Here is a 10,075-nt window from a genome sequence, read left to right as displayed (position 1 = left end):
ACTCCTAGTCCTATACATCGCCTCACGGAATTATTTCTAAGAAATATAATATTTTTTTCCTTCGAATATTTTAAGCAAAAACTAAAATTTAGTTGTGGTATGTTAAGATAATTATGACATTGAATTGAATAATAACAATAATTAATTTTTTAAACTCATAAATAAATATTTAATCATAAAATAAATAAATTCATTGCATTATCCAAATAAAAGTTCATATCAAACTACCGGGGGGAGGGAGGGGGGGGGATTATCATAAAATAAAAAACCTAATTCACGATCTAAAAGTAAATACCTATGTATATAATTATAATTTGTAAATTATATTCATGTAATCAACTCTTAATTTTTCAATTATGCCCTTTATTTTACTCAAAATTTAAAATCAAATGATACTATGTCGTTTTGATCAGAATCAAAACGAATTCGTAATTTTTAATTATGCCTCTGTTATAGAATCTTTTACTGATATTTTATTCTCACTTACTTTTTTTTTTTTAAAAGGCAAATTTAAAACCAAACCAAATTAATTTGATTTGATATATGGTGCAAACTTAACTGATTAAAACCAAAATCATAATGTGAACTGAAGTATATACATATATAATATTTCAAAATACGATTACATTTAGCATTTTTTTCATCACATATCACATACCAAAATATTAGAAAACATCAAATTAAAGCAGAGGAAAAGAGAAAACTCATAAAAAAATCAGAGCTCTTCTCTAACAGAGGACTCTTTTCCTTCTTGTCTATTCTCAATGAAGAAAATGGATGGATGAGCAGACAAAATTAAGCTCTTCTTGAAAGCAAGGTATCTGTCTAGCTACTGTTACCTCTTGAACAACAATATTTTTTATCAGATATCTGAAGACCCTTTAAACAAATTTTGATTATTATGGCACTTAATATAAATGTTTATTTCTAGTGTCTGGATCGATGTGCGTTTGAGCTAAGGCATAAGGATAAATGTATTTCAATTGTTCTCGAGATAGTTGTTGTTTCAGAGCTTGATTTTGATGCTTCTTGTATGTTTTTGATTGTTTGTTTGGATTTTGAATATGAACATGTGTATATTACATTATAGTGTTTGAATATAGGCTACCTTAATTTTTCTTTTCTTATTTCCAAAAAGAAAGTAAATGACAGTTTGATTTATTCTCTCCCACATTAGCATCTAAGAGAAAATTGGAGCAAAAAATAGTAATATTAATAATGAGCTGAGCTTACAGGAAAACATACTTACCTGGACGGGGTCAATGGGCGATCAATAAGACCCATGGCCTAGGTTTGTGACCTCCATTGCACTTTGGAGGGGTGCTTGCCTAAGGTCGGCCCAAGTGGTCGAGCCTACGTCATAATTTGTTGCTATGGGGGCCTGCGTTCGCGCGGCCCCTGCCAATGATAGTTCACAACTTTTCTCTTTGATGATTTTCATCTTACTGGAATGAGAGGTAAAACATCAATCTACGTCTAAAATTGAGATTGAGATTCTGGGCCTTGATGCGAATGATTCCTTCTTTCTACATTGAGGGTGAAGCTCTTGCCTGGTTCAATAGCTTATTTTGCAACAAGCTATATTTTGAATGGACGCATTTTAAGGTTAAATTTGCTCAGCGTTTTCACCAACAGCGAGGTGTCGGACCGTCTAGCTAATACTCCCAGTTGCCAGATGATATTGATGTTTTCTGATAAGAACGAAACATCATCTCAAGGTTCTTGATAATGTGAGAAGTGTCCAAAAGAGTAATGCACTTTTGGAACAGATAAAAATACTACTAGCAGCAACTTAAGTTACCTGTGGCATATTTTGTAAAAGCAACTGGTGCCTATGGCTAGCAGGAGCTGCAATTCCCTTCTCACCTTGAAATACCGATGACTAGTGTTAGAAGCTCACCTTCCACCAATTATCTCCGTTGGAACTGATATCAACCAATTACAATCATGTTCTTTTTGATTTACAATAAAACTCTTTGACATTCTCAAATGGAGTTCAATTATAACTTTCCCTGCTACCATACACTTGTTCAAGAGGATAACAAAAACTAATGCAGTACCTTAGCCATGATGTTATCTATGACATGCAGCCCACTCGACAATCTCAATGACCCCATAAATGTGTAGCCTACAGAAGGGTGCTCAACCTGAACCTTCATCAATATCCAATCCTTAATATATTACTTTCAACTCCAGTAACATGGTAGCAAGCACAATCATATAGCGAGCATTTAAAACTGACGTGTGCTTGAAGTTGGCCACCAAAACCTCATGTCGTACATCATAATAATAGCCGACTGTTGTATATGCAATTGAAGGACATGTGAACAGAATGCTGTTATAGATAATGGAGAACTCAATGGAGAAGTAGGAATTTACAAACCATGATTGTCCAGGATCCGACACTCTACTCATAGAGTTTGAATACACAATCGACAAATTCTTGTCAGCAGAGCCCAACAATAGCAATTCCTCCACATTGTACATTGTATAACTAGTTAGAAACCTGAACTTGAAACATGTTCCTGGAGGATCCCCTGCAGTCGCGGGAATGCTTACAGCAAGGAAGTTAGTAGCAGGAAAAATAGTCCGTTACATAGAGTTCTATTAGCAAATAATGTCAAGTTATTTCACCTTTGTCCTAGTCTTTAGGGAAGTAGTTTATCATGGCTTTACTTCTTAATTTAGGAGTTAGTGGTTCCACTATTTTTAGCTTCAAACGTTGTGTAATTGTCATATAAAATCTGCAGTTGCAGAGCACTAAAAAAGGTAGCAAAGTAGTTCCCTTTCTTCTCAGCGTTTTGACTCGTTTCTCAGTTTTTGTTTACTGTTGTTTCATTATCTTGCTTCTGTTCACAGTTAGTAGCAGGAAAAAATGGAAATTGTAAGCAAATTATATTCACCATTGAAACCCTCAACATATTTTCCATTTTCAGCTTCAAGATATACTTCAACATAATGCATTTCACTTGTCGCAATGGAAATCTCATTTTCCATAAAAGAGTTAACAAGACATAAAGCTTCAATAAGCTTTTTCCCCTGGAACAATATTTTATTCCTTTTGCAAATCAATACACCAGTATCAACCACGTCACTTATCACAATAGACATAGACAGACAGTCGCACTTCCAGTGAACACCTATACAAGAAAACAAGTACACTCCTGCCTAGTATCAACTCAAATGCATTTGCATAAGCAAAAGTCAAGGCAAGGCGACACTTCGTTTCCGTTACCCCAACAAACTTCTTCAAGGGAATTATGCCAATAGGGAATCAAGCAAAGCCATAAAGTATCAGTTAGTGAGTCGGGCACTTGCATTACATATCACAGTTCCTTGGCAAGTAAGAGAAACCAGCAACCCAGATGTATTTCGTAGTGGGAATTTTTTATAGAGTTAGCTTGGTTCACAACAGATATGTGAAGACCCTTTAAACAAGTTTTGATTATTATTGCAGTTCATATAAATGTTTATTTCGAGTGTCTGGATCGATGTATGTTTGAGCTAAGGCATACCGATAAATTTATTTCAATTGTTTGTATGTTTTTAATTCTTTGTTTGCATCTGGATATGAGCATGTGTATTACATTACAGTGTTTGAATATAGGCTACCTAAATTTTTCTTCTCCTATTTCTGAAAGTAAATGACATTTTGAGTTATTCTCTCCCACATTAGCATTTAAGAGAAAAATTGGAGCAAAAATAGTAATATTAATAATGGGCTGAGCTGCTGAAAAACATACTTACCTGGACGGGGTCAATGGGTGATCAATAAGACCCATGGCCTAGGCTTGTGACCTCTATTGCACTTTGGAGGGGTGCCTGCCTAAGGTCGGCCCAAGTGGTTGAGCCTACGTCATAATTTGTTGCTATGGGGGCTTGCGTTCGCGCAGCCCCTACCAATTATAGTTCACTATTTTTCTCTTGATAGGTTTCCATGTTACTGGAATGAGAGGTAAACATTCTTTGTCGTACACAAGTTATATATAGATGAAGTTGGAGATATAACACGCTTTCTGGTCTTATTGTCTACACGAGTTTTTTGAAAAAACTTGTAGAAAATAAATTTTATAACATAATTATTAAAAAAAATCACTCCATCGTGAATTAACATAAAATTACTTTCAAATGGCTAAATAAAGACATAAAAAACATGAAGGCAACGATAAGTAAAAAAGTAAAATTCGTTATGTATTTTTTTTAAAAATGTTACGCATAATAACTCTGACACTGTTACAGAATAACGAAGATGTGATATTATAACTTGTTATTTGAGTTACTCAATCTTCGTATTTCTATAAATTAAAAAATCATGAAGTATCATTCATTTATTCAAGAATTATGAGTGTCAACAATGTTAACTAGAAAATTCAACACATAATTGTGTAAGACATGTTAGATAAGCCCCGAGTGTGTACAATCGAACACTTTGGACGTAAGTCTTGCTAAACTAATGATGAAAAACTAGAAAAAAAAAATCTCCCTAGATCACCTCTGCACTTCCCCGAGGCATTCTTTGCGTAAGAATGGACACTTGTAGAGAACTTTCTACCTTTATAAAGACTTACCTGATTATAATGTCTAATCTTACTATAACAGTGTTGAGTCAGAGGAAATACCTCCTATAGCGAGAATTAATTAATTTGGTGGGGTTTAATTAATAATGAGTGGGTAATGAATTGATTTATAAATTATAATAAGTTTAAATTATAACAAGTAGTTGAGTGCCACATATTTAAAAATATATATAAATAGTTTAAATTTAAAACCGTTAAATAAGTGGTCAATTTTGACTCCAAAGGTGGATGACAAGGATATTTTGGAGTCAATAAGTGGGTGAGAAGGGTATTTTGGAGCCAATAGGTAGATGGAGGGTAATTTTGTACAATTTCCAATAGTTTGAGGGTATTTTAGGTCTTTTTCCGTTTTGATTAAGGACTTGAATGTATGATAATGCACTTCTATGGACATTTTAGCCTCAAACTTTTAGAAACATTCATTTGTAGTAGCTTTCTTGTTGTGCATTAGTAATGGAGCGGGTTTATTATTTGAGTGTGATTTAATTAGTAATGGGTGGGTAGTAGATTGATTAATAAATTATATTAATAAGTTAAATTATAACAAATAGTTAAGCGTCGTGTATTAAAAATATTAAAATAGTTTAAATTTAAAATTGTTAAATAAGTGGTTAATTTTGAACTCAAAGGTGGACGAGAAGGGTATTTTGGAGCCAATAGTGGATGAGAAGGGTATTTTGGAGTCAATAGGTGGATGAAAGATAATTTTGTACTTTTTCTGATACTTAAAGGGTACTTTAGGCCCTTTTCCATTTAAACTATTATCCGTTTTTAATGGTTATTGATTTATGGTTTATGTTGTGATTTAACTTTTTTTTTTAAATTCTTTTTTAGTGGTTTGAAGTTTTTTTTCTTAACAACTTAATTAATAACTCATAGTAAATTAATAAACTATAGTTATATTATTATTCTTGATTTGATTGTCTTGAACACTTGTTATTCTACAAAATGTATGTGTTTTCTTTTGTTCAAATTACAATATGTCAATTTATGTGCATAGTTCATTTACTTTGGCAACTTATTTTTCAAGTGTCTTTTAGTAATATTTTTGTGTTATATTTGAAGGGATAAAAGGATAACTAAATCATCAATAACAATTAATAACCGATAATTGAATAATTGATAATTCGATCTTTTAATAATTTTATAACGATTTAATATGTCAATAAATCGACAATCAATACGTCATAAAATCAATAAGCTTCAGAATCGATCCGAAATCATCGATAAGTGGCCCTAATTAAAACTAATGTAAAATCAGATATTTCGAGGAGACGAGGACCTTCAAGATTAAATAGAAAATCTGTAATTGACAGTGAAGTAGTGTTTTGGGAAAATAATATTTTTAGTGTAGGCATAAAAAACCTCTCCAAAATAAGTTTTTTAAGATAATATTCTTCCCGATTTTGACTTGAGCCAACAGAATTTTTTTTACTGATTTATAATATATTTCTATTAATATTATAAATTAATATTTTTTTAAAATTACAAAATATCTATAAAATATTTAGTGAAATATGATTTATAGTGTTCTTCTTTTATTAACAAAAGTTAAACCTACTTATAACGCAAATCGAACTTTTCTTATTACATCTAAAATTTTTGGTATTGTCTTTTAGAAACTGAACCAAAATATTGTGGAGAGTTCTAAACTTGATAAGTGTCTCCTTACATCATCATCCACATTATTCATTTTTCCTTAGCTTTGACCATTTGAATATATGTATCATTTTCATCCGAATAATCTAATAGGCTATTAACATTCATTTTATTGATTGAGATTATTAATCGTGACCTCAAATTAATGAATATCATTTTACATAAGAGGTTTCATTTAAATCGACGCTTCAATTTTGCAACCGATTTAATCAAAACTAATCTTTATTGAATCTCAGAAACACTCTTTAAATATTAATTTATCGATTAAATAATATTTCATGATATTTTATTGTATAATAATGATCGTATCACCATACTTGGTATAATTCAAGAAAAGTTGACGGAGTACTAATATAAAAATTGTCCCTTTTTCCTTTTTTAATATAAACTAAATACTAATGGAGGAGGAAGAAGAAACCTTGCGTATGTCTTTCCTAAAAGTAATAGGAGAAGAAAATTGTTATTATTCATTAGTCCCTACTTATTATAATTTCTAAAAATGAGTTACTTAAACGCGTCAAATTATACTATATAACTATATAATATGGCAAAACATATTATTATATGGTTTAGTTGTTATTGTTTGAGAGCAAATATAATTCACTTTGCTCATTCAAGTCAGGTCACTTTTATTCTCTTTTTTTTTTTTTGTTTAACGTTTCAAATTTTGTAGTTATATATTGTTTACTATTTTGATTATTTAAACTTCATCGACTCCGTACACCTAAGAGATTTGGACTCAGTGAGACTCGTAGGGCCAATAGAAAAGCTCTTTTCATTATTTCATTGACGGTTTTGCAAGATGAATAAATATTTATTTTAGTATAATTCTCTTTTTCCTATATATAGTGTCTGTTTTCAATCGTAATTTTTCTTTGATTTAAATAATTATGTGTATTTTCTTGGACTGCAGACAAAATGGGAAGATCAAAAATCAAAATGGAACTTATTGAAGATCACAAGAAGAGGAAGTCTACTTTGGTAAATCGAAAAGCTGGCTTAGTCAAGAAAATCTCAGAACTCTCAATACTTTGTGACATCAAAGCAAGCATGATCATATATGAAGGAAATTATAATTATCAAATTTGGCCAAATGATTCAAATGACGTTCAAGAGCTATTAAATCTCTACAAAAATCAGTCACAGGATGGGCGGACTAAGAGGGGTAAGACCTTGTCCAACTTCTTCAAAAATGATGAAAAGAAAAACAATGAGTTCAAAGTAGAAAAGTATCCTACTTGGGATTCAAGATTTGGCTATTTATCTCAAATAGAATTACAAAATCTTGTTGGTGTTGTTGAGAAAAGGATTGAGAAGGCAAAGGAAAAAATCGAATTGTTGAAGAGCATGAATGATCAAGATCCAAATATTGAAAGTTCCTCGTTTTCTCATCAACAACAAATATGGAACAACAACAACTTGATGAACCAAACTACTCAATGGCCTTTTTCTTATGTGAATCCTTTTACTCACTACGACAACTTCTTTCAAGCAAATATTCCAATTAGTGGTGCAAATTCAATGGGCGCGGGAATGGATGATGGACTTCTTACTATCGATGATTATCAATTTAACAACACAGATTATTCTACGATGATTGAGACAGAAAATTGTTTGGTGAATAATGGAATTGGTTCAAGTTCAATAATGCATCCTATGATGAATAATGGAATTGATTCAAGTTCAACAGTGGAGTACCCTTTCATATACAATGGCTATACTCATATGCCTTATGGATTTCAGTAACATCATACTGTCCTTGGAGGATATATTCCATAAATATCGTGTACTTGAGTAGAATAATTTCCTTAATTAAGGAAACACTTGTGCATTCAATGAGTTCAATTTTCTTTTTTGAGAAAAATATTTTCTATATTATTTCTAATCTGTTTCAGATTCTATTTCTTTACTGATTTTAAGTTTCTAGTTTTAAAAGTAATCCTCAATCTTTAATTTGTTGTTTCTTACAAAGTTATCTCGGGAATATCAAATGAACAAGTCTGTTAATAAGAGAGTTTCATAGAACTGTGTCGACAAATTTCTTCTAATCAACCTTGTTCTCTTTGTATACACAATTACACGAGAGACCCTTATGGTAAGTGTAATTAATGGACGACATGTATATACATATCGTGGCACACATATATACTAGTTATACAATAACAAATAAGGGATTTAGAGCACTAGTTAATTGTCGTTAGATTACATGTAGCGACAATCATAATATGTGTATTTATATTCAACAATCTACTCGTTATGTCCATTTGAAGAGAAAGTTGAAGAGTAGGTGTGAGTTATCTGTGCAAAAAACCTATTTGCAACCTCAATCCACTTAGTGTGTGGGAAGTGTTTTGTTGTATAATAACTTTCTTTATTGTAACTTCTTATGTTCTTTATCTCTTAATAACAGGGCCGAGTCATTTAACATGGGTGATCCACAATCCATATTTTAATAACTACTACTGACAAGTAGTTCACTCGATTTATGAGCATCAAGAACTATGATATTCCAAAAATTACTAAGATTATACAAACGCTTAATGTACGAACAATCACATGTGAAAGCAACTCACTACTAACTTGAGGATATTGTTATACTTGTAGTACTCTAAATATCGATCTAACCATATTTCGACTTGTGATCAATCTATATATACCGATAGAAAATAAATAGGCACTCAAAACAAGTACATGTTCGAGAATCATTAAACAACTCCTCATCAATCTCGACTCCTTTCAATATGTACAACAATTCAACTAGGGAAGGTTGTTTCACTATACTTTTTACCAGGGACAGGGCCTACCATAAGAATATTTGTTTTATTGGGCAATAGCTCTGAAAAGACAAATTGCCTATATTTTCTTTCATCTCAGGAGAAATACGACCGGAAGGAGCTAATTCAAACTCCTCCGGTAGAATAAGAACAACCCCGACGTTCGACCCTCCTTTTTTACCATTAGCAAGAACCTGTTTCAGTTGTATATCATAAGGAATTCGGACAACCGATAGAGACATAACTTTGTGCTTTGTTGATATACTATGTGATGATTTTGCCGAACAAGTCAGAAGTTGTGGTATTTATTTCACTCAAGATTGAGTCTCTTTACCAGGTGTTCTACCTCACGTTTGGCATATGCCTGCTATAATGACTCAGAAAATGGAAAGATATGTACAATTTATACGTTTCGTCATCATTTTGTGGAAAATCATTATGTATGAATATGTTAGATACATGTGACTCGATTGGTGAAATAGTATCCCTCCCCCAAAAAACATGTTTTTGTTTACCGACGCACAAAGAAAATATTTTGTTGCAATGAATAAGATATTGAGAAATACCTTCAAAATTGGAGAGAGTTTCCTTTCATCCAGCTCAAGTAGTTACACCAAATAACGAAAGGCGTTTTCAAACTCTTTAAAATCCCCATTCACTACTTCAATATCTAGTTATCTAATTACTCATCCTCTAAAGAAAGAGGCAAACTTGAGTTCATATTTAACTTTATATGGACAAATACATTTGACACACTCATGGTAAGTGTAATGGATGACATTTGTATACATATTAAATTATAAATTTTAGGTATCTTTTATTTCTAATAGAATCTATCTGTTTCATATCAACTTTTTTCCTCATTGGTGTTATTGAATATTACATTTTTCCCTCTCTGGGACTTGTGTTCTAAAGTAGTAAACATGTATGTCGCATATCATCGGTGAATCCTTGAACCCGTCTTTTCTGCCGGAAACAGGGGACATTTAGAGAATCATGGCATTGCAAAACATAAGGTCTCCACCATAGCGGAAAACAACAAGGAAGCAGCCATATCCTTTATGG

The 10,075-nt window shown here is 32.0% G+C and overlaps 1 long non-coding RNA gene and 2 other non-coding genes across 3 annotated transcripts; all 3 read left to right on the top strand.

Moving 5' to 3' along the window:
* Window positions 1-1,241: 1,241 nt before the first annotated feature.
* Window positions 1,242-1,402, top strand: LOC112940398 (U1 spliceosomal RNA). Its single transcript, XR_003244470.2, has one exon. It is a non-coding gene; the product is annotated as a U1 spliceosomal RNA (small nuclear RNA).
* A 2,337-nt stretch (window positions 1,403-3,739) lies between these two features.
* Window positions 3,740-3,900, top strand: LOC112940400 (U1 spliceosomal RNA). Its single transcript, XR_003244472.2, has one exon. It is a non-coding gene; the product is annotated as a U1 spliceosomal RNA (small nuclear RNA).
* A 2,895-nt stretch (window positions 3,901-6,795) lies between these two features.
* On the top strand, window positions 6,796-8,182 carry LOC101251742 (uncharacterized). Its single transcript, XR_011212373.1, has 2 exons — window positions 6,796-6,858; window positions 7,150-8,182. It is a non-coding gene; the product is annotated as an uncharacterized lncRNA (long non-coding RNA).
* The last annotated feature ends 1,893 nt before the right edge of the window (window positions 8,183-10,075 follow it).

The sequence above is a fragment of the Solanum lycopersicum genome, chromosome 11 (genome assembly GCF_036512215.1).
Source record: "Solanum lycopersicum chromosome 11, SLM_r2.1".
Taxonomy (NCBI): Eukaryota; Viridiplantae; Streptophyta; class Magnoliopsida; order Solanales; family Solanaceae; genus Solanum; species Solanum lycopersicum.
This window is presented reverse-complemented; position numbering and strand designations above follow the sequence as displayed.